Source organism: Ovis canadensis, chromosome 2 (genome assembly GCF_042477335.2).
Source record: "Ovis canadensis isolate MfBH-ARS-UI-01 breed Bighorn chromosome 2, ARS-UI_OviCan_v2, whole genome shotgun sequence".
Lineage (NCBI taxonomy): Eukaryota > Metazoa > Chordata > Mammalia > Artiodactyla > Bovidae > Ovis > Ovis canadensis.
In genome coordinates this window covers 54,367,636-54,392,857 of record NC_091246.1, presented here as the reverse complement: position 1 = coordinate 54,392,857, position 25,222 = coordinate 54,367,636, and positions in this window count along the sequence as shown.

Here is a 25,222-nt window from a genome sequence, read left to right as displayed (position 1 = left end):
TTCAAGCTAAGCTGAATTTCCCCCTCACAAAGCAAATGCTATTATAGAGTTCCCACAGGAGAGCTGGTACTTGAAAATCACTGTCAATAGAAGAAAGAGCCCTTCATCTTCTAAACAGAGCCCAAAAACATGGTTACCTTGAAAAGTTTCAGCCTTCTCCTCAATGTGTACTTTCATCAAAATTGTTTATGATAAACACAATTGATTCACTTCAAATCTCCTTCTCAAATTTCCGTAGTAAAGGAGTGGGGAAGTAGAAAAATGAAAGCAAATAATCTAGATTATCTCCAGATTATGCAATTAACAGCCAAATGATTAGATACTCATCCTGCAAGGAAGCTCACTCCTTCTCTACTGAATACATAGTCACTGCTCACTATGTGTTTCCAGATGTGAGAATGATGGAGGCCGTGCCTTCAGGAAGCAAGTGGTCTGATAAGGAAGACAAGCATGCAAATAAAGGGAAGGTTGAATGAAATGAGCGGCACTTTGATTTGGTATCAGCGGTAGAGAGGAGTGCAGGTTTAATTTTGACTGTGGGGTAAGGTTGTGAGTCTCCATGACCACGGTAGCATTTGTTGATGAGCAGGCCATCCCAGAAAACGATGCTATCATGGAGTCCTTTGAGAAGAGGGTAGAGATGGTTAATGAGACGCACTGACAGATGTGGCTGGATTGAGAACTGAGCCAGATCATGGAAAGCCTTGAATGACTCAGGGTTCTTTGGGAACCAGATGGCACATTCAGATGAGCTCATCAAGGAAAGGTTAATAATGGGATATTTACAGAAGTGTGGGCAGGATTAAGGGAAAGCAACAAGGGAAAGTGAAATAGTCTATAACTACCAAATACAGGGAGTCCTTATCACCCTGGAGGATACTGAAGATGGAAGAATTCAGAAACCTAAAGAAAAATTTATAGCTGTGGCTATAGGATTCAGTGTCCCAGAGAGCGCTGCTGTCTTAGAGGGATACATCCCAGCAAGGAGGAATGCACAGGAACAAATACTTTGATGACTCTCTCTCTCTCTCCCAAAGGGAAGCCAGAAGGCAAGGGAGCCCACAGTTTCAGTCAATAAATGCCAGTCTCAATGACAAAGCACAGGGGGAAAAAGAAAAAAGAATAGTGAGTTGGTCTAGAGAGGCACATGGTAAATATCCCGCAAAGCCTAATTACCATGATAAGAAATTTAGACAGGGTTTAACCACTTTGGTTATAATTCTGGTATTAATTCTATGTGAGTAGGACTGTAAGATTCTCATTTTAGATTATGAGCTATTTAAAAGCAAAGCACTGTGTCTTTATCATCGTTTTATCCCCTGCATCTCATGTAGGCAGGCACAAGTAGCAATGTGAGAATATTAGTGACTAGCAGTTAAACAAGACTGATACTGTCAAGCCTCAAATACCACAAAGAATTTTTGCTTATGGACTCTGGAAACTCACAATAGTCCCCTCAATAAGAACCACAGTAAATGGATGTCAAAGTTCATGGCATGCTACTTTTGCCGTACAATTTTAGGTCAGCCCTGAGTATATGACCAAATCCTGAATGGGCTAGAGTTTTACCCTGGCCAAGCATCTTCTATTGCAAAGGGAAACCAAAAGCAAGTCACTGGGCAATAAGGCCACCTAATCGTTAAACTCTGTATTGTATGCTGTGCTTAACATCAGTTTGGGTCCACAGAGAGGATGAAAGCACACTACACTGGCTCCCTCTGCCTGCAGAGAATGGGAGACAAGGGTCACTTTTCCCTGGAGATGAAAAGGGAAGGATAAGGGTAGCAGCCTTGTAGTACAAAGAGCCTTGGGCTTGTTATGAGCGGCCCCAAGTTTGGGGCCCAGAGCCACAGTATATGACTAACATGACCATCAACTCTCTGAACCTCACTGAGCTGGAGCTGCTCACAGGTCAGGTCAAGATAATTCCTACAACCAAGGTTGTAGCTAGCATAAATGAAATACCATGTAGAAAAGCGGTTTATAAACTGCCACACAGCATGCAAGTAGAAGGTATTATTCTGGCCACTGCTTCCTAGCATTCAACAATTATTCAGCCTCTGCAGAGGCATCCTATCAACTCCTCTTCCCCCAGTAATAAGTAAAAGGGTAAAACTAAACAATCTGGGGGTTAACAAGTTTTTCATGGACATTTCTTTTAAGACTTTTACAGCACATAGGAGAGAAAGTAATCAGACTTTTCAATTGTATTTTATTTATTCTACCTATAAATGAAGCCTGTTGTCTATTGTTTGATTGATTCAGGGTACTCTGTCAGTTTTGCTAAATTTTCCATCAAATCCACATGGGCAATGAATAGCTAGCTACCACTTTTAATTCGTCATGAATGCCCACAGAATGAATGAATGCTTCAATACCCTATACTAGGATTCTCAAGACAGTCAAATGATGGAGATGATAGACAATAAAAACATAGCTGTGGGAGATAACTGTACTATGGGAAGTTTCATCAAGTATGTCGTATGATCAGGGGCACCAGAGTGTTAAAGCAAAGGTAGTTCTTTGTCAGAAATGTTCAGTCAACTGCTATTTTTGTTTCTGTTTTCACTGAGATACAGCTGACATACGACATTGTATTAGTTTCAGATTTATGACTTAATGACTCAATATTTGTATATATTACAAAATGATCACCACAATAAGTCTAGTTAACATTTGTCACCATAACAGTTAACAAATTTTTTTCTTGCAATAAGAACTCTTAAGATCTACTCCCAATAACTTTCAAATATATAATACATATTAGCAACTATAGTAAATAAGCATGCTGTATATTAAATCCCCAGGACTAGTTGATTGATTTATACTTACTTATTTTATCACTGTAAGTTTGTATCTTTCGATCTCCTTCACCCATTTCACCCATTCACCCATCCTCTGTCCCAGCCTTTGGGAACCACTAATCTTTGTAGTTAAGAACTTGGTTTGGTTTTTTTAGGTTCTACAATAAGTGAGATAATAAAGATTTGTCTTTCTCTGTCTGATTTATTTCACTTGATGTAATGCTTTCAAAGTCCATCCATACTGTTGCAGGTGGCAAGATTTTATTCTTTTTTATGGCTGAAATACACACACACACAATTTCTTTATCCATTCTTCTATCAGTGGATACTTCTGTTGTTTCCATATCTTTTCTACTATAAATAATGCTGTGATGAGCATGGGGATACAGATGTCTTTCTGAGATACTATTTCTGTTTTCTTTGGAAAAATACTCTGAAGTGTTTTAAATTCTCTCCCCCTCATATGCTTCCACCACTATGACCATAGCTGCTGCTGCTGCTGCTAAGTCACTTCAGTCGTGTCCAACTCTGTGCGAGCCCAGAGACCATAGCAGTCAGCCTTTAATAATGGCCAAATCTGTTGATTTTGCTTTCATCTTGATATCTGTCTTTATGAGGCAGAATAACTTAGTTTTAAAAACCACTCTCTGGAGCCATATGGCCTGGGTTCAAATCCTGTCTCTGCCATTACAAGTCACATGACCACAGAAAAAAGTTATATAACCTGGTTATGCCTTCATTTCCTCAAATGTGAAATGGGAATAATAAGAGAACCCACTTCATAGGGTGTTACAGTGCCTGGCACATGGCTTTACAAGTAGTACAGTGCCTGGCACATGGCTTTACAAGTAGTTTTTATTTTAAAACTTCTTATGATTTCAAAAAATAAACGTTTTTGACAGTTTTCTGAATCTCTGTAAACAATTCCTTTATTTCTAAATAAGAACTTGGAGACCTTCTTTCTAAATCAGTGGTTTAATGCATAGTTCTCCAGGTATGTTGGTTTCAAATTCTAATGTTGCTAAAAAATTTGCTTCTAAAAATTTGTTCATGGACCTTAATGACCACCATGGAAAATTCTTTCACCAAATCCACCAACAACTCTGTCAAAAGACCTAGACTCTAGGCCAAGATCTCTGCCATAGGGAATTGGGTCACTAACTAGCATGTGTGAGAAATTCATTTAACTTTTTTGCATTTGAACGTCCCTAAATTCAACAACACTGAAAGAGGAGGTGCTGGGACTTGGAAACAAACCTATGAGTGCTTTCAGGGATTCAGACATGAACAGAAATGTTCAGAGATGACAATGGGTTTTGGATTCCCTCATTAGAAAGTCAGCAAGATCAACAAGGACCTACTGTATAGCACAGGAACTATACGTAATATTTTGTAATAACTTCTAAGGTAAAAGAATCTGAAAAAGAATACATATATATATACAGTTGTTTAGTCACTAAGTCATATATGATTCTTTTGCAACTGCTTGGACTACAGCCCACCAGGCTCCTCTGTCCATGGAATTTCCTAGGCAAGAACACTAGAGTGGGTTGCTATTCCCTTCTCCAGGGGATCTCCCCGACCCGAGGGTCAAACCTGCATCTCCTGCATTGGCAGGCAGATCCTTTACCAGTGAGCCACCAGAGAAGACCAAATATATATATATATACACACACACACATACATTCATAGGGTTGGCTAAAATGTTCATTTGGTTTTAAGTAAAAAAAAGACATACTTTGCATTTTCACCAAGAACTTGAGTGAACAACGTATTCCCCAACTGAACAAACTGTTTGGCCAATCCAATCATACATATGTGTATGAATCGCTGTGCTATACACCTGAAACTATCACATTGCAAATCAACTATGCTCCAATAAGTAAATAATTTTCCCTCCTCCCCTCCCCCCCAAAAAAGACAAGAAGACATTTCTGAATAGACTACCTAAATCTGCTAGGTAGAATCACTAATTCAACATTATTAGGCCCAGGAACTTCTCTTGCTTTTACATTTCAGAAAGGATGAGTAATATGGGATGGACAGAAGGGTGAGGAAAATAGCCTATGAGAGCAATTTGATTTGAAGGCCCTCATTCTTCTCTGCTTTTCAACAAGCAATGAGAAGTCATTCACTATGAAACACATAGCATGATACCCCTCTCTGGGTATCCCTGCAACCTAAAAGGATAGAGAAGATACCCAGCAAACTCTCAACTGCCCTTAATGATGGAAGCACCAATGTGGAAGGATGTTAAAGCCCAAACCTGAGGTTATCGGCTCATTTAGGACAGCAGCCCTTAAGGCACTCTCACCACAGGCTCCTGCTCCTGGGCAGCTCCAGTCCACCTAGAAGCAACTGTGATAGAATAGAAAGGACACTGGACAAAGACTCAAAAGACCTAGATTTGAAGCCAGTCTCACAAGTTCACACAACAGCAAGTATTTTTCAGAACTTTGGAGTCTAGAAAAAATGGATGGACAGACTTGGACATAAAAGCTACGCATCTGAGGGTCTGTGACAACCCTCAGATGACTCAACTTTATGATGATTGCTGCTGACTCAGCTTTACTCAGAGCTATCCATGGTATCATTGGGCTTCACTGGTAAAAAATCCACCTGCAATGCAGGAGACCTGGGTTCAATCCCTAGGTTGGGAAGATCCTCTGGAAAAGAGAGAGGCTACCCACTCCAGTATTCTGGCCTGAAGATTTCCATGGACTGTATAGTCCATGGGGTCACAAAGAGTTGGACACAACTGAGCAACTTTCTGTTCAAATTGATACTTTTGAATTGTGGTGTTGGAGAATCCCTTGGACTGCAAGGAGATCGAACAAGTCCATTCTGAAGGAGATCAGCCCTGGGGTTACTTTGGAAGGAATGATTCTAAAGCTGAAACTCCAGTACTTTGGCCACCTCACGTGAGGAGTTGACTCATTGGAAGAGACTCTGATGCTGGAAGGGATTGGGGGCAGGAGGAGAAGGGGACGACAGAGGATGAGATGGCTGTATGGTATCACTGACTCGATGGACATGAGTTTGAGCAAGCCCCAGGAGTTGATGATGGACAGGGAAGCCTGTGTGCTGCAGTTCATGGGGTCATAAAGAGTTGGACATGACTGAGCAACTGAACTGAGCGACTTTCACTTTCACTTTTCATGATACCATTATTCTCATTTCTTAATCAAAGATGAGAGAAGCACAGAGACAGGGCAAACAAAACGCAGGCTGACACATTAACATGTGTGGGGCATTAGAATCTGGACATCGTTGTGGGGCTATGATTCTTCCACACCTGTACTACATTAGGGTGAGGGGGATGTTTAACAACCTTTCACAAAAAGTGTCAGACTACCATTCAGGGAGGTCTTTCTGCGAATCAGGCTACTGGCACTAAACGCCTCTCCTCCGCAAGGAAATACCAAGGGTCTCTCCCACTCCCATCATCAGGACACTCAGAACTCAAAGCCAGGAATATCAAGCCAAAATAGAATTCGGAGAGATCAATGACTCACAGATAGTAAGTCAGGCAGCTAGACTTAGGAACACATATTGAGCTAAGCATCCATAAGTTCTAACTAACTTAAAGACTATCTCCTAGGAAGTGACATTAGACAAAATAATCTGGGAATATAAACCACCCCACAATGTCCTAGATTAATGTTAACCCCTTGACCACACTGTCAGTTTCATCACCCATTGCCTTGTCAACAAAAACCATAAAGTGATCACTGATATGAAATCAATGTAGTATCACTATAGTTCCAGAACTTAATATCCAACATAGAATGGATGCTCAACAAGCCTACAAAAAATAATGAATGGATGAATGCTATTTGGGGGCCTATTCTCTCATAGCTACACAAGTGATAATGTTTTATATGAGATTTTTTTTAATTTCTATAATCACACAATTTTTAATGAAGATCAACAACCACTGTGATGAAACATATGCTATACATTAATAAAGCTGTACGTTTACATCATGGGATAATGCATACATGTCTAGATGTGTGTCTGTGTGTGTGTGTGTGTGTGTGTGAGATTTCATAATGTCATTAAGGAACAGTTAAATCCTGCTCTGCTCTATAATAAATGACTAACATGCCTGCATATGGGCCAGGAGTTTTAAGATCACACACCTATAGAGGGCAGACAAGCAACAAAGGCAGGAATCAGGCAGGACAGAAAGCAAAGCTGCTAAGTGTTTACTTCTCAATCAGACAAGCTGGTCTCCAATAGCAATCACTTCACAAGGTTGTCAAAAGGATACAGAACCATATAAAATGCTTTGCTAAGCAACTAAAATAGACAACAGAACATCTCCCTGGACTCTGTAAACAATATAGCATAGTCCCTTGACTCAGACCAGGACAGGGGTATTGTCTGGGGTCCTCCCCAGACATCCTGTGATTCTAAAAAGAAAAGAGTTCTCCCTAAGTGAAAGCCAGCAGAGTAACAAGGGAAGCAGTAAGACAGGTGATTAATTCTTTTTAAAGCAGTAAACCGACAGATCTAGGGGAAAACAATCTGTAGTACCTAATGACCCTCCAAAAAAATGGTAGTGATCTATCGTCTATCAAGGGAGTAGAAGTGGAAAGTAACAGAACTTGTTTTAATTATGACAATTTAATTTTTACAAGGCAGTAAAGACTATAGACATAACAATTATTGAAGTGTAGTGCACACGGGCATGTGCCTGCACACACCCAATATCATTAATTTATATAATGATACAGCAATGAGAATTTTGTTTTTGAGGGAGGAGACATTTAAGTTGTTTTTTTCTCCCTGTAATTTTACAATTTAGGACATTAACAATCTAGGTTTTGAGGTAAAAATTTTAAATAATGGTCAATGCTACTATAAATTTTTCTCAGCCACTTATGCCATAAGTTAAGATATTGAATATTTGGGGAAAATTTGCAACTAAAGAGCAAAATCTTCCAAGTCTCTGTACCTAATGAAAGAAGCCGAATGAGAAGGGTTTTTATTAATCAAAACTTACCTCCAAACCATTTATTCATTCACAGTCAATTTTTTAGCTCTGACTTTGAGTATAGAATTTTTTGTAATTTTTTTTATTTTTAGTTGAAGGTAATTGCTTGACAGAATCATGTTGGTTTCTACCAAACATCAACATGAATCAGCCAATTAAATCAAAAGGTTGATATCTTCTCTCTTTACAGTATTAGCAATTTCACCCACCCCTGGGCCTTTGTATCAGAGACTATTTGGAGTATAGAAAAACTGAGGCCACTCATCTTAGTCATTCGATCTTTTAACAATGCAAATTAGTTTCCAAAGGATTGTCCTTTAGGGTACAATGCAGTGTTTTAATTAATTTGGTATCTACAGAAATTTGGGGACTGTTTGTTGCTTTTCCTATGACAAAATAACAAAGCTTTAAGTTGGAGAGTTCTCCTGCTAAGACCTCATTCCACACTATAGTGCTGAATGTTGCCAGTCTTTGATGTGCCATTAGTATTTCTTTCCCAAATACAAAGCTGTATACAAAGTACAGCCTTTATAAAATTTTCAAAAATTTTTTTCACTTTACCAGTAACTCATGACCCAGCTGATCCATGAAAAAAATGTCTTATCCTGGAAGAAACAACAAAAATCACAACAAAAACCAAGGTGGTTTAGAAAAGGCCGTTTCAAAGCCTGGAGTTTTAAAAAGAAAAAACGCACACACAAAACAAAACAATTAATACATCAGAGAATTCAGTCAGGGTTTTGTAGCATTACAAGTTTTCTCAGCTATAAAGAAACATATTGAATGTTTAGAGCACAGCCCATTCTTCACTGCTTCAGTTGTTTCCTTTTGTTTACAAGTCTCTGCCATCCTTCTTTGTGAATTGAATGCTAAACTATCTCTGGAGAGATGTTATATTGCTTACAGAATGCTTCAGCAGATGGTGCTTCCTGTTGCAACAGAAGGCTGTGATTATACCTGAACTCTTCAAGAACTCTAACACTGAAAAACAAGATAAATGAAAGTCTTGAAAAGTTTTATCTCTTCCCTCCCTAGCTATATAGATGCTCAGCCAACCACCGGTCCTTCTTTGTCAATTTACCAAATAGAAGCAACTCTCCCCACCTCATCCCATCTCCTCCAAACCAAGGAAGCCTTTTTTTTTTTTTTTTTTTTTTTTTTCCTAATGGCTTAAGTCCCCTATCAGCAGAATTTGTTTAAGAATTATTAAGAGTATTGCTGATTCAGATGCCTGGTCACTGTGCATTCGGATATTTGAACAACCCATTATAAACAATAAAGAAAAGGGAATAGGTCTTCATCAGGAAGTGTCTATAAAAATAAATCGAAATACTGAGAAGGCCACCTGGTGCCAAAAATTCAGGCCTATTGAGAAATTTATCTCCACACATTTTGAGAGAAATTGTCCTTTTCGAAAGACTCTTGTACTCATCCTTTGCAGTAATACCGTCATCTTTGAAACTGAACAGCACTTCTTGGTGAGTCTCAAGGACCTGTCACTTTACCCTTGAACCTCTTTTCTATTTTTCTCTCCCTAAATGTCTTTCATGCATTTCCTGCCATGATCCGTTTAGTTCACTGTCCAAAGTGAAGGGTAATTCCTAATTTGTCTTATCCTGTCTCTGCATTCAAAGGAAAAATGTCACAATATATAATAGAAGCAAGAGGAGAGAAACCACATACACACATAGTTACTTCATAGATATAATTTGGAAGATAGCAGAGTTCCTCTTTAGAACTCTGCTGATACATAGCATCCTGAAGCTTTAAGCCCTTTATTTGTGTGATGCACTGATCTGGCCTTCCGTTATCCCTGCAATTAACCCATGAGCCAAAACTCTTCCCTCCCATAACACAAAAAACTCACTCTTAGGGCTCTGCCTTCTCATATGACAATGGATGAGAAAGATTCAGGCAGGTTGTAGCCGAAGTGAAATGCAGCCTTCCAAGGAAATTCATCACGTGGAACTTCAGAGCTGAAGACTATTCAAACAATCATCTAATTCATACCCCTCATCTCAGAAATAAAACCCAAAATGTTTATTGATTTGCCCAACACCATAGAAAGAGCCAAGACTGTCCTAGAACTTAAGTCTAGTTATTAAACATATTACCAGCCCTGGTCTTAAATATGCAAAATTTCACAAGTGCTGGAATGAGTAAAGCATTAAAAATTTCAACTGATCTCTGGGTTTGGTGCATCAGTACATCTAGCTACCACCTTTATGCACCTTTAGCTGGAAAAATCAACCGGCAGACCCTTCTAGAGTGACGTCACTACCTGCTTGCATCCAAGGTCACTGTCAAGGTCAGGAACTGGGGACATAGTGATAGTCTATTTATATTCAAGGAGAATAACAATATTTATTAATACGGTGTACCCCAGTTAAGACTAGCAATATTTCAAGGACTCAATAGCCATATTTGTGTAGTGGCTACTATGTAAGCACAATTCTGTAGAGTTTGAATAACAATGTACAAAAGTTATAATGCTTCTTTCTGATACATTTCTTAGCTAATCATAAAAAAGTCAAAATATGCAATGTCTGTGCCTTTCTTTTTTCCCTGCTTATCCCAGTATGTCCTGGCCTTATGCCACCTCATCGTTTAACACCATACTCAGAGTATTTAGAAATGAAATCTTTTATTATTTTTGTGCTACAGAAGTTTTGCTTCCCTTTCATTATTGCAATAAAGTAAAAGGCTTTCCATTCCTGCTACCACACATCTTAAATCTTCTATCCCCTAAAAATGTACAGGCCCAGCGTGTGCATGTTGTCAAGCAGACTCTGTGCCATTACAGCCTGAGCCAATAAAAAGGAAGTTTATTAATAACAAAGGGCAACATGGCAGATGGGAGAATCTAGGTTCATCCAGCTTGGAAACTAAAGACCAAAAGAAATGTCTTATGGGGCATGTTGGAAAAATGTCTCCAAACTACGCCAGCTGACTTCCTTCTGTTCCCTGGTTCACCTGAGCTGCTGACTGAACGTGAAACTCGAGAGCTTCACGTTGGTGAGAAAGAGCTCAGGCTAAACCTTCTGCGTTCATCCCAATTGCAGGATTCTCAAACAAGAAACTGTTAAATATCACGGAATGAAGAGGAAGGGGCGATAAAGAATAGTGAGAAAGAATGAGAAAGAAAGGAGGGAAAATAACAAGAAAGGATATAGAGAAGTGACAAATTATGCAAAAAATACATCTCTAATCCAGAAAAAAGTTATCTTTGCAGTACTGGCCACCCAGCGTTCCAGGGGGCCCGCCACAAGCCCTGGTACTTAGAGGCCCCTGATCTGTAGGCTTTTGGCTGTAACATCCCTCATAGGAAATATCTGTGAGCCCATAAGGAGAGCCCAACTGAGACCCATCCGCCTTCCTCCTTCCAGATAATGCTGTGTGTATCCAGGAGCCTAGAAATCCCTGCCGACAAGACCCTCAGGTGCCTGGAGGGTTCGTGAGGGCCTTTCCTTCTGTCTGCACGATGGTGATGGTCCCTGGGGCTGCTCAGCAGTGGCCGGAGTAGCTGTCTGGGTGGAGGAAAGAAAGGGGGCTTGACAAGATGGGGGCATCCCTCAGTGAGCATGCAAAACAGCTCAGGATTTGGAAGGGACTCAGAAGCGGGAAGGAAAGGAATCTTCATGTTCTGGACACACAATATTAGGGCCTGGTGACCTTTTTCACATAAGGCAGTCGATCCAGTCATGCAGTATTGCTACATTTCTCATTGAGAGAAAAATATGCTGGATTAGACCTTCCTGTAATATTTTTCTTCATGGAAGGGTCTTTCTTTCGCTTATGGCATCTTACAATTACAGGCTGCCCACCTGGATCTGCTAGTCCTAACTTCAACACACGGGTGAAGCGTGGGCGCCAGTGTCTGTACCTCTCCTTCATTGTCAGTGTGTAGTTTATGCAGAAAAGGGTGAACCAAGCCAGGGAGCATTCCTGGTTTGAGAGCCTGAAATCATAATCAAAGAGCTACCCGAAGTCTGCATGAGTCCAATCACAGTAGTCCATAGACTGCACAGCTCCACTCAGAATGGAGCTAGAGGGGAAGAAAAGTTAGACATTTATGCGGCAAATCTGTAGGAACCACTTAAGAGATGCAAAAAGAGAGCTATCTGAATCAGACAGAGAAAGCTGAAAGACCATTTTTATTTGGTGAATTACTTTGGCTTTAGGGATACAAAGGTAATCAAAAAAAGATGGAGTCTTGGTGATTTAAGCATATGGAGTTCTCAGACATACATTCATTTTAGGGGTTTTTTTTTCTCCTCCCACATTTTTGGAAAATTTATCCTAGCAATTGCTTTCTTGATGGAGACATGAATTATGCGTTCTGAATAGTGATGAGTAAATTTAAAAGGGTTCAGGGCTGAATGCATGAATACTCAGTCAGCTCCTTCTTCTTAACTCATAATTCCAGCTTTCCCAACCATTAAAATCAAATGGATAAGCTTGTAAGAATAGGCTTGCTTAAAATACGGTCAGGACTTCAGTCCAATTTGGCTTAGACCAGGTATATCATAAAATTATAAAAGAAAGAATTAAGACAAAAGTGAACCTCAAAAATATCCCGTTTAAAAGTTAAGATGATTGGTTAAAAAATTTTAAAGTAGGACTGTTAATCTCTAAGAAATAGTAATTTGATCTGCATATTTAGTTTGTAGCAACTAAATATTATTCTGGTTTTCAATCACTTCTTTTCTCCTTCAAGTTTCATATGTAAAAGAGAAAATACTGCATATGAAATATTGTAGTATACTTGATATACTGCAGTATAGTAGTGTTAGTATACTATTATATATTAGAGGTACAAGGTAAGTGAGACACCAGTCTTTTTAAACACAAACTTGAGATTTTTAAACCGACTGACATTCAATCCAAATTGTTTACCTACCAATGACAATGAGTTCATCGCTTATTGGCAGCCTAAGGAAAAAACTTGAATATCATTTGTTACCTGTCTTTTTAAATTTTCTGGCAGCATATGTTTGTGTACGTTTGTGTGTGTTTATCTCTGTAATCACTTTTGTGTGTCTTTGTTTCCCTCAGAGTAACTCTGCATAAAGGTAAAGACCATAATCAGATCACCACTTGATCATTTTAAGTTCTACTTCATACCTTTACACTGACATGTCAATATGTGCTCAGTTGCTAAGTCACGTCTGACTCTTTGTGAACCCATGGACTGTAGCTGGCCAGGCCCCTCTGTCCACGGGATTCTCCAGACAAGAATACTGAAGTGAGTTCTCCAGAGATATTCTCTACCCAGGGATCAAACCTGCATCAGCAAGCAGATTCTTTACCAGCTGAGCCACCTTACACTAACACAGTTTCCCCTCATCTCTAAGTCTCCAGACAATCTAACCAGACTTGAGCTCCATCTTTATCAAGTTCCGGTAACTAACAGTAGATACATGGGTATCATTGTACGTGTGAAATGACTGACTCTAGTCTGAAAGAAAAGGGAAGTTCTCAATTTAGAGAACAGGGACAGAATTAAGGAGGCATTACACACTTCACGGCGTTTATTTGGTTTCATTATACAGCATCTACAGTTAGTCACACAGGAGAAAAGAATAAAAGAGGAGTGTGAGTTAGGTGTTTAAATTTGTTCAAGTATTACAGTAATGAGTTCCACAACTTACCTCCCCCCCACCCCAAGAAAAAAGTACAGTAAAACACTGCTCTAAAATAGCACAGCAAGCCCCATTAGTCACTGTGGGGAAAGCAAAGTGCTTTAATTCCTTCCAAACTGTCAAGAAGACAGTGAGGGATGGAGCGCTTAAAAGTGCCTTTGTTAAGGATGTTATTGCTAACCCATCTAGAAATAAAGGTGGTGCTGGGCTGGGGAAACATAAAAAAAAATCTTTTCTTTGTACATCATGTTATCTTTTCTCAACTGGGACACTCTTAGTTTCCTGGGGCTGCTCTAACACATTACCACAAACTTGGTGGCTTGAAACAACATACGTTTATTCTCTCACAATTCTGAAGGTCCTAAGTCACTTTCACAGACTTAAAATCAAGGTGTCAGCGGGGCCATGCTCCCTCTAAAGACTTTAAGGGAGAATCTGCTTCTTGCCTCGTGCAGCTCCTGGACGCTGATAGCATGCCCTGGCTGGGCTCACATCACTCCAGGTTCTGCCACCATTGTCACACTGGAAACGCCTCTATTCTGCACGTGCATGTGTGCGTGCGTGCGTGCATGTGTGTGTGTGTTAGATCACCCTTGGCCTCTCTCTTATTTAAACACGTGTGTATTTGCATGTAGGGCTCACCTAGAACATATAAAATACTCTTCCAGCTCAAGATACTTAGTGAATTGCATCTGAAAGAAAGTGAAAGTCGCTCAGTCATGTCTGACTCTTTGCAACCCCATTTATTGTAGCCTGCCAGACTCTTCTGTCCGTGGGATTCTCCAGGCAAGAATACTAGAGTGGGTTCCCATGCCATTCTCCAGAGGATATTTCTGACCCAGGGATCGAACCTAGGTCTCGTGCATTGCAGACAGATTCTTTACCATCTGAGCCACCAGGAAGCTTTTTTCTTTTTCTTTTCTTTTTTTGTTTGTTTTTGTGGGGTTTCCTTTGCTTGGTTGATTTTTTGGTCATGTAAGGTCACATTTACAAGATCCAGAAATTAGAATGTGGATACCTTTAGGGAGTCCTTTTATAGCCTACACAGACACCACTGAGGTGAATGGTAGTATCTCAAGTCCTTGAGGGTGGTCTCCAACACCCAGCATCAAAATACTAAAGATGACAGAGAATAATTCCCTTATCTCTGCCCCCCAGCAATTCCAATGAAAGGACAACATGGGCAAGGGTACAAACACAGATCCCTGTACCCACAGCCACCTTATGTGGCCCAAAACAGCATCTACTTCCTTAAGAATGTGACTCTAAAGGGTTTCTGACAAGCACAGGTTTTCCTTATCTTGACAGACCATCTCTTGTGATGATGCCTCTTCGCACGGCCATCTTATTTAAATCCTCATTCTCATGTCTACATTTTATCACCACCCACTCACTCCTAATTCTCTAAATTGTCTTCCATTTGTCTTCATCCCTCAACTGAAAGTTCCTTCTATGTCCTCTAAGAAAAGTGGCTGTCCTGGTCCCTGTCTTCCTCACCCAGTCCTGACCCTCCCCCTCTTCCATTTCCCCACTCTCCTCTCACTGGCCTTCCTTTTGAGCAGGAGCGTGGACCTCACACTGCTCTCATACCCTCTTGCCTCTCTCAGAACTCAATCTTTTGTGGCTCTCGAATTGATATCACCAACTGCTGTCCCTCATGTTCTCATCTGGTAACCCACAAGTGCCTCCCAGAAAGCCTGATAAAATGCATATTCCTGGATCCCATCCAAGTTTCTAGCTCAATAGATCTGAAAAGGAACTCAGAAATTCCATCTTACACGCACTCAAGTGATTCTGATGCATGCGGTCTGGAAGCCAATGTTCAAGAAACACTGTTCTGGAACCATATTGTTATTGCCTCATGAACCCACTGAGGTGTTTGTTCACCACCAAAAACTAAACTTACATAAAAAGCAAATATGACCTCACCAGATTGACCTTCCTGTTTTGTTTCCCTTAGTGACATTACCATACTTCCAGACATCCAAGAGGACGTCTTTGACTTTCTCCTTGGCCCCACTGTACCCAGATTCCAATCCACATCTAGAATATTACACTGAACACCCTGGACACCTCTCTTAGACTACAGAATCATAGGATTCTAGAGAGAGGAAGCTCTGAGAAGTAATCTAGCCATCCCAGTGCTTCCAACTGTCAGGACCTTGAAGCCCAGAGAGGTTATATTAGAAGCTGCAAAGCACCTGAAAATACCCCTGGGGTCATAGGTTCATAAAAGAGATCCTACAGCCCAGATTTTCTGAATGAGCATGCTCTCTAAAGCCAGACTGCTTGGACTTAAAGCCCCAGCTCGGCCACCTACCAGGTACATGATATATGACACAGAAAAGCAACCTAACTTCTCTGTGCCACCATCGCAAAATGGAGATAATAGTAATTCCTACTAGTTTGCTGTGAGGATTAGTGGGTCAACATATAGAAAATGCATAGAACAATATACGGGCTTAGTTGCTCAGTTGTGTCCAACTCCTTGTGACCCCATGGACTGTCTGTCCATGTCTGTTCCTCTGTCCATGGGGATTCTTCAGGCAAGAATGCTGGATTGGGTTCCCATCCCCTCCTCCGGGGATCTTCCCAACCCAGGGATTGAACCCAGGTCTCTTGCATTGCAGACGGATTCTTTACCAGCTGAGCTACCAGGGAAGCCCCATAGAACAGTATATAGGTAATGGTAGTTAAGTGTCAGCAATCACTATTGTAACCATAGAGCCATCAGGAGTATCTCCTAAATTAAAGTTTGACTTCTGTTTCCAATACCTGTCTGCTAACTCTATAGTTTTGCATCACACTTGTACTGCTCAGTCTAAAGGACATCATTTGACTGAGAAAAAGGTTGCAGACTCCCAGCTGTCACAATTTTACAGGAATGAAGAACATGCAAGCCACAGGTATCAAAAAAATGAGGTGTAGCTCCACCATTTGCCTGAAAAATAAAGGTTATCTATGACACATACTATATAGCTGGCATGCAGCTATTATTATAAAATATTCATTGGCACTACAAAATGCTGCAGGCACTGCACAAAATATAAAGTAACAATCTCTCCAGGCCCTAATTGATTATAGGCCATATATTTTTAAGGGAAGATGCTACTGAGTTACTTAACAGAGAATGAGACTCCAGGCTTTTAGGCAAAGGAAAAATCATATAGTCTTGAAGGACAATGACAATTTATGGTGTGTCTAGAGGGTGTATCTGTGTTTCCTCTTCAGCAGCAGCACATCTGAACTGCCCACAGGCTTTGTACAAAGCAAGTGCGGTGCTGGTCCTTACACTGACCTAAGCACAGCTTCCAGTTATAGGATTATCACATAGACTAAAGACCTCTCCGATCTGAAGTCAGACACAAGGGTACGAGACAACATTATGTGTTACAAATATCAGACCACACCCGCAGGAGCACAAAAGTTTCAATTATGTTTGCATGGGGCAGGTTGGAAGGCAAGAAAACTGCAGCTGAAACGAAATAAAATATTTGAAAATGAGTTTTCATTTGGGGAATTTCAAAGTCAAAATATTTTTACTCATTGTATCGTTACTACTCTGTTCTTTAACTGTGCTTTTCATCCCTATCCTTTTTCTTTCCTTTAAAAGAAGAAAATGCCCTTAAGATAAAACTTTGTGTAAATAACAGTAAATCTCAGGACAAGCCACTCAAGGCTTAATTTTTTAAAAAATAAAATCTCATGTCTTTTTCTACGAGGCCCCTGAACATATGTGCAAACAGCGCTCTTTTCAGCTATCCTTAAGAGACAATAATCCCCAAAGTCAGAGAAAATTCTTAGTTGACAACCTAGTCATTTGAAAGTGTATATATGCATGTGTTCCACAGTCTCAAAAATAGCCAACACTATGAAGAAATAAATGGGGAGAGGAATGCTGAATGTAAAACAGTGTTACCTTTTTCTCTTTTCCTTTTCTATTTTATCTTTCATTCAGTAGAAGTTCACACAGTGACACCTAGTGCAACTGGCGAGGCTATGACAGCCTAGAAGAGTGAATGAGAGAAGCTGCTTGGCAAACTCCAGGTTTAATTTCAGCTAATTCAGTAAAACCGAAAGGCTTGCCTTTCGTCTTAGACCCCAATATGCATGCATATCCTAATTATCATTTGAATCTATTTAAAAATGTATCATGCTTATGGACCATAATTCCAGCTCAGTTCATTTCCTAACAGTTAGAAATGCTGGATCATTACTATCCATAATGAAGTAGAACTGCAATTAAGGGACTCAGCAAAAAAAGCCCCCCACCTCTTTCTAAGAGGCTTGCCAAGATAAGCTCGGCGGGTTTTGAGGAATCTTCCTGAGCATTTCCATGGTGTTTTCTCCTTAAAGACCTCCCTTCCTCTGAGTCTGTTACAAGAAACCCGCCAGAGACCTGCAGACACTGTGTGCCACATTATGCAAAGCAGCCTTAAGACATTTGAGTCAACTGATCTCTGACTCAGATGACCTTCTATATCAGAACAATCCAGAAACTCCCTCAGTGAGGTTTGATGCTCTTCAAGTGTCAAGATCACCCTGCCCAGCCTTGGCATCCTCCCAACAGCTACAACAGCCTATAGCCTTACATACAATAAGTGCTCAATTAATTGTTGCTGAATGGATTTTCTTTTGTTCTGTTTAGAAACAGGGCTTAGGGCCGCCTCTTTAAATTTCTCTCATTCCTATACTTCTGTGTCACCCATGTGCATTATTTTCTACCAATTCTGTTTGGAGATTGGATAAGAGCTAAAAGAGAATCCAATGGTGAGAAATACATGCCACACACATAGCTTTAACTTCTGCACTTGGGCAGGGGCATTTGTCAAAGCTCCACTACTTACTCTGACAGAAGGTAATGGATGCAAGATGAAGCCATCTCCCCAACACTCAAGAGAGTAGGATTGCCTGAGGAATATTTATCAAAAAATTTCACTGTTACTCACATTAAGTTTGAGTCCATACGCTAAGCTGCCCCAAGACATAAATTCAAAATACCACGCCTTTCCACAAAGGAAATTCAACATCTCAAAACGAATTCTAAATAAAGGTATACATAAAAATAGGTCTACTCATTACAGCTGATTCATCATAGCAAAATCAAAAGGATACAACTTAAATGTCCAATATTATCCATCCATTTAATTAGTGTGGCTGATTATCTATCCCAGTGTCTTGCTCCAAGGCCCAGGCCTGCCCTTCCCACTAAGTTCACCAGCTGTTGATACAGAATTTCCAGCCCCTGGCAGTTTCCTATTTCCGGTGCCTCTGTCTCTCTTGCTTTTTTGTCAGACAGCTCTCTCTGGCACCAAAGAAGGGCCAGGGAGTCAACAAGCCCAGAGGGTCATTTCCAGGAGTGTGTGGTGAGAGACCGCGGACATTCCATGTGGTGTCTCTGTGGATCTCCAGCAGGACTGCCCTGCCCCCAAGCCCCGCTGGTGACCCTGTGATAAACCTCTCATCAGTGTACTCCCTTCCCTGCCTCACTTTTCCCGTTTATCAGCTGCGGTTGTTGGGATCCGCTATGAATACTGCCACACCCAAGTCCTTGTCTCAGGTCTGGAGAGCCCAAAGTCAGTCAATTAGGCTATATGCATAAGTGAATATGTAGTAATAAAAACTAATGCCTACGTGCCAGATTCACACTATTTCCAGAGCTCGAGTTGGTGACTGTGCCCACAGCTGAAAACCAAGGTACCATACACCCTGATTTTCTAAACGGACCACAGAGCAGCCACACAAAGTCAGAAGCCAGACGTCATCTTATCTGGTTTACACAGAGGCAGCAGAATCAGCCCTTCTCCTCCCAGCTTTTCCCTCCCAATGCTCCTATGAAGACAGCTGGCAAGGTGGGACCATCCTGAGCCTTTGGGTGAGGTGCTGAGTTCATGCTGAAGTGCTGTCTCCTCCCCTTCCGCAGGATGCTCCTTCCTGCCCAAAGCCAAGAGATGAAGCTCCAAAGGAAAACTTGTAAGGGTTTCAGGATGTCCTGAAGGAGGAGAATTGAGAACCTTGCTTCCCTGCAGGAAGGTTGCTGAGATGTAGCAGCCAACAGCCTCCATCTGAAGCCAGGGAGAACTGTGGGAGGGGTCAGCATGTGCTCTGTGAAGATCCAGACACAGCGGGCACTGGAAATGGTGCTGAGTCTGATGGGGAGACTTCTAAAGGAGGGGGTGCCTACTGGAGTAGCCAAGATAGTAAGGCTCAAAGAGCCCAAAGTGCAACCTCTTAGGGAAGCCAGCAGGGCAGGTCCACATATAAGAGTGTTCTGTGGCCTTGGAGAAGGCAAAAGTCACCCCCAGCAATTCCTATGACTCCTCATAAAGGGGATCAAGATTTGGGGAGGGCCTGGGCTCTTGAGAAAAAAGAGGCTTATCTAAGAGAAGGCATCTGAGGCCTGGATAGCTTAGAGATCAGGCCCATGGAGAAACTGTACACAGCTGTCCCTCTCAGTAGGCTCCCAGGGATGGAGGAGGGCACAATGAAGCCAAATACCACCCCAAGGAAACTATCCATAGCCCCTCACTCAGAATAGACACATCCATCAAATCAGATGGAACCGGAAAGTGGTGGAGACCATCTCGTCAACAGGCACCTGAGGACAGAACTCCTGCCCCAGGATCTAAGGTGACAGCCTGGGATTGGGCAGGGAACAAGGACTAGAGCCCGGTCATTCTCCCCACTGCCACTCCAGCTTCCCAGCACCAGGGTCAAAGAGCTATCCTGTTCTGGAGAGGAAATGAGCAAAGCTTTGAAACTTGAAGTGTTGAAATGAACACAATTCATTCAGCTTTAAAGAACTGAAAACAGGACTGCTGCAGTAAGAGATAACAATGGGAAAGTTGGAGAATCTGACCAGGATGTCATTAAGAGCTGACACCCCAGGAGGAGAGGAGTTTAAGCTAGAAACAGTGACGGGAAGTAAAACCATGTCACATGTACACCCAGAACACCGACTCTTCAGTAAATCTATTACTTTCATGAAAAATTCTCAAAGATGTCACAAAATACTTATGTCTATAGCAAAATAGAGAGATATGGATAGATAGTGAAGGACAGGGAAACCTAGCATGCTGCAGTCCATGGAGTGGCAAAGAGTCAGACGTGACTTAGCAATTGAACAACAACATATAGTAAAATATAAAATATTAAGTGAACAAGTATATAATATGCCATTAGAGGTGATGAGAAGGAAGGAGGGAAGGAAATAGATGGATTGGTAAAGAAGCAGACACACTCACAATTTTAAGCAAAGTTATCTTTGAAAATTAAAATTACAGGCGACTTGATCTTCTTTATAATACTCTATTGTCTATAAATTTCTTAAGGCAAGAACTTCTGAAATTATAACTTGTGAAATTAGAAGAAAACGTTAGAAGGATACATAAGAAAATAAGTACCAAGATACAGTCTTCTTTTAAAAATATAAACTTTAACTCCTGCACCTCCCTCTACTTGCAAACCAGTACCTGCCCAGGACTAATGACTGACCACAAGCTGCCAACAGCCCTGAACAATGCTCTTGTCCCCTGCCCACCTAAGTAATAAAATTCTCACGGGGACCACTATTCTATTACTCAATATGTATTAAATAAAAGGTTAAAAACAATAAATCAGTGGGGGAAAGAACATTAAAGGAAAATTCCTTAACCTTATACTGTATTTACATGAATAACATTTTGTAACTGTGGACAGTCCTAAGAGGGAGGGAAGAATTAGATAGAAGACCCCCACTGAGTAATATGTTTCAAACCACTGTGTTCCGAAACAAATTATCCTTTGTGTTTTAGAGAAAAACCACGGACCTTGAATACAACCCTAGACAAGACACCAAGGCAGAACAGCACAGTGCTGTGGACACTGCTCTGGAGCAAGGTCAGCCTGGGTTGATTCAAGTTCTGCTACTTCTTGGCTGTGTGACTTTGGGCAAATGACTTAACCCCTTTGTGTCTCAGTTTCCTTATTTAAAAAGGTGGGTTCTGAGGGTTAAATAAGTCAACATATGAAAAATTCTTGGAAGAGTGCCTGATGCTCAGTGAGTGGTCCAGTGAGCCTCATGGGGGTAACTGAACCACAGACTCCTATTAAGAAATGACAGCTTTCATTCACTTAGGAGTGTATCGACCGAACAGTGAAATTTCCAGCTTCTCCTTCGCCCATCTTTAGGAAGCTCCATGACTTCAGCAACTTTACCCAGAAAAACAAGAAATCACAGGTTCTGATGTCACACAGATAACACTTCACTGTCACACAAGTGGTAAAGTCACCTTTTAACTGTGCCTTGGTTTCCTCAAGAGTAAAATGACTGTTGTCATTTGCCCCACCAATTTCACAAGACTGTCAAAGAGCAGCAAGCCAAAGAATGTATGTGGAACTAGTTTGAAAAAGTAAAAAGCGCCATATAATACAAAAAATTTTAAATAGACCAACAATTAAAATATGAAGATAAGACTAAACTTGGGCCTTCCTGGTTCTTAAGAAGAACTCTCACAAAGGCTAAAATCTAAATTATGTCTAAATTTTATCATTCCAGGCTTTCTGGGGTTATTATTGCTATTTATTTTTTATTGAATATAGTTGATTTACAATATTAGTTTCAGATATACAGCATAGTGATTCAGTATGATTCATTTATATATTATGAAATTACACGTGTATAAAATAGATAAGCAATAGGATGTATTATACAGCCATTACCATGTCCATTATTTTGTAATAATATTAAATAGAGAGTAACTTTCTACTTTTTATATATGGCCACTAGAAAAATTTTAATTACAGGTATGGCCCACATTATGTTTCTATTGGGAAGTGCAGCCTTGGACAATAACAGGTCCATTTGTAAGAAGGACTTGGACAGTCTCAGTAAATGAAGTACCTGGAGGCACGTGAGATGGGAAACAGCAGGATTCTGGCAACTACCAGAATCCTGGTAAGTGTTTTGTACCACATCTTCCCTTTGTTACTAGTTGCCTGAACATTAAAGCATACTAGAAAGGTAAATAGAAACTCTAGTAGGCTGAAAAGAAACATTAAATTACATGACCCTTCTTAGACAAAGAGTTGCTATGGAAGAATCACAACCACAATCACGAGCATGCACTTGTGGTTCCATAGAAGCGCCCGCCGTGAGCCTAAGTAAGACCACAGAGCCCCCAGGTGCGTCCAATGTTTGCCTCAATTACTACAAAGCATGCCTGAACAGATGTGGGAGAACATTTGAGCCAGACATTCAGGGGCTACAGAAAGCACAAACCCCTGCGATGCCTTTTATAGACGGTGTGGTCTGAGAGATGTCAACTTCATAGAACAGAACGAGGAGATGCATGCCACATGCTGAGTTCTAAAAGAACATTTTGGAAGGACAAGACCAAGAGCAGCAGGAAAGGGCCTTTCTTACCTATTCAGCTCTGTATATATACACCAACAATTGTGGAGTTTCTGGACCATGGGCAAACAGAACATAAAAATAGTTTGACTTTAGCCAACAAAGATCCTGGAGCCAAAGAACCAGCCACATCTCCATTTCGGGTACAGTTCATGTTTGGTGCTGGTCACCTGAGTTCAAGGCACAGGCAATAACTAGACTGTAGAGGGCTTGGCTGCCTGCAGTGGATGCATTTGAGGCCAAATGCATGATGCATCAAAGAGAAAAAGATGAAGATTCATTACAATATGAATCAATTTAAAGTATATTTAATGTTCCATTGGTTTCCATAAAAAGAGGACCTAGAATTAGTAATGAATATTGATTTCCAATTATTGGAAGGGAAGAATTCAACAATTAAATGAGAAGTAAATAACTGTCCCACATAGACCTATTGTGAGCAGAAAAAAATAGTACACAGACCAATTGCAAATATCAATTCAGAGAAATGTATTGTAAATGTTCAGTATCAGTAGCCAATTCTTAAAAATTTATCAAGGCAATATCCTTCTTGCTTATAAGGAAACAGACAATACAATCTGAAAAGAAATCATACCTACAAGTATTTAGAATTGAAACAAAAAATGATTAAGTATCTCATCCTCAAAACATTGAAGTTTTATAAATATCTTTTGAAGAAATTCCAAGTGAAGTATCTTTAGTGCTCTTCTACGGGGCTTCCCTGGTGGCTCAGATGGTAAAGCATCTGCCTGCAGTGCAGGAGACCCGGGTTTGATCCCTAGGTTGGGAAGATCCCCTGGAGAAGGAAATGGCAAGCCACTCCAGTACTCTTGCCTGGAAAATTCCATGGACTGAGGAGCCTGGTGGGCTACAGTCCATGGGGTCACAAAGAGTCGGACACGACTGAGCGACCACATTCATTCTAACCTTAAATTCTTAGCTTTACATGAAAAGTAGATAAAAACAAACTTCAAATACTAGAGCACACAAGATGTCATTGCTGTAGAACTTGTCCACTAATAAGGAGAAAGGCTATGGGAAATTTGTTTGAATTCAGTTTTTTCTTTTTTTTTTTTTTAAGCCAGCCAGCTTGTCAGCTTGCCACAATTTTTTTTTTCAGAGTTTGTCTGTTTGGAATATTGGCAGGAATGGTCAACAAATTTCATCATGAAGGCTACCCAAGCTCTGTGTTGAGAAGGACTCCGAGGTCATGTCTGTGCTCAGGCTCAGCAGGAAGGAGTACGGCCATTGATTAGTGATGTGTGACTAGAGAGGAAGTGGCCATCCTTGGGCTATGTCTTTGCTTTCCCTCCAAAGAAAAGCACAGCTGTAGAAACACCTTTCCTACCTGCAATTCTGATCAGTGTCAGTATATTTAGATGAGATCATTTCAAAAGCTAGTGATTATAGAATCAGACCACTCCACCCAGAAAAGCAGGGTGCAAGAGATATTAATTCCTGAGCTCACCTTTCTACTCCTCTGACCCTCTTTTCTACAAAAGGCACTTGTACTTGCTCATTATCCCTCTTTTAAGGACACGTTAACCTCTTTCATCTCCAAAACAAAAAGTTCTTCTCCAACACATGAAAATTTCTTTGTTGTGTATAAACCAGGGAATGATAGAAATTCTGCAAAAGTAAAAATCTTCTGCACCCTCCCCCACCAACAAAAATCCCATTTATCACCAATATAATGTTCTCTTCTCAAATTATTCAGACCTAATTTTTTGACTTAATTAATGCCAGCACTGCCCTTTTGCTCACTGCCATCTGCCAGGAGTCATCTCCCAGGCAGAAAGGTCACAGTGCTGAGCGTGACACAGGCATCGGAGACACACGGGATCCAGGCTTCCCTCGCCTTGTCATTCACCTCTCCTGCACCAACACCAGCCAGCATCAATTATCACTGTCATTGTCGGACAGTCACATATCATCAATCAGGGGTGGCAAAAGCTCAGCAGCTTCTGAGCTCGCCTTAAGAAAGCATGCAGATGCTTGTACCCACTTGGCGAAACAACTAAAATGTGTAGGAAGGAAAGCACATCTTTTCCATTTAGAGTGCTATCTATTAATGCAGAGAGCACAGTCATAGATTGAGCCACATGGAACTGCCATTTTTCTAAGCCAGTGACAGTAAATTACTAGCAATTCCAGATGGTTCAGACTAACAGAGTACAGACGACTGCACCACTTTGGCAGGTACTTAACTAAGACCTGAACTGAGTTCGTTACCTGAGACATGTAACATTATAAGGAAATATCTTATTTCAGAAGCATTTCAGGCTGTTACAATTACCTAATGAAAGGAAATATGCTTCTATGAACTGAATACCTATGTCAGGCTCTGCAATGGGTATCCAGTGATACCCCTGTGCTAGTGGAAGAG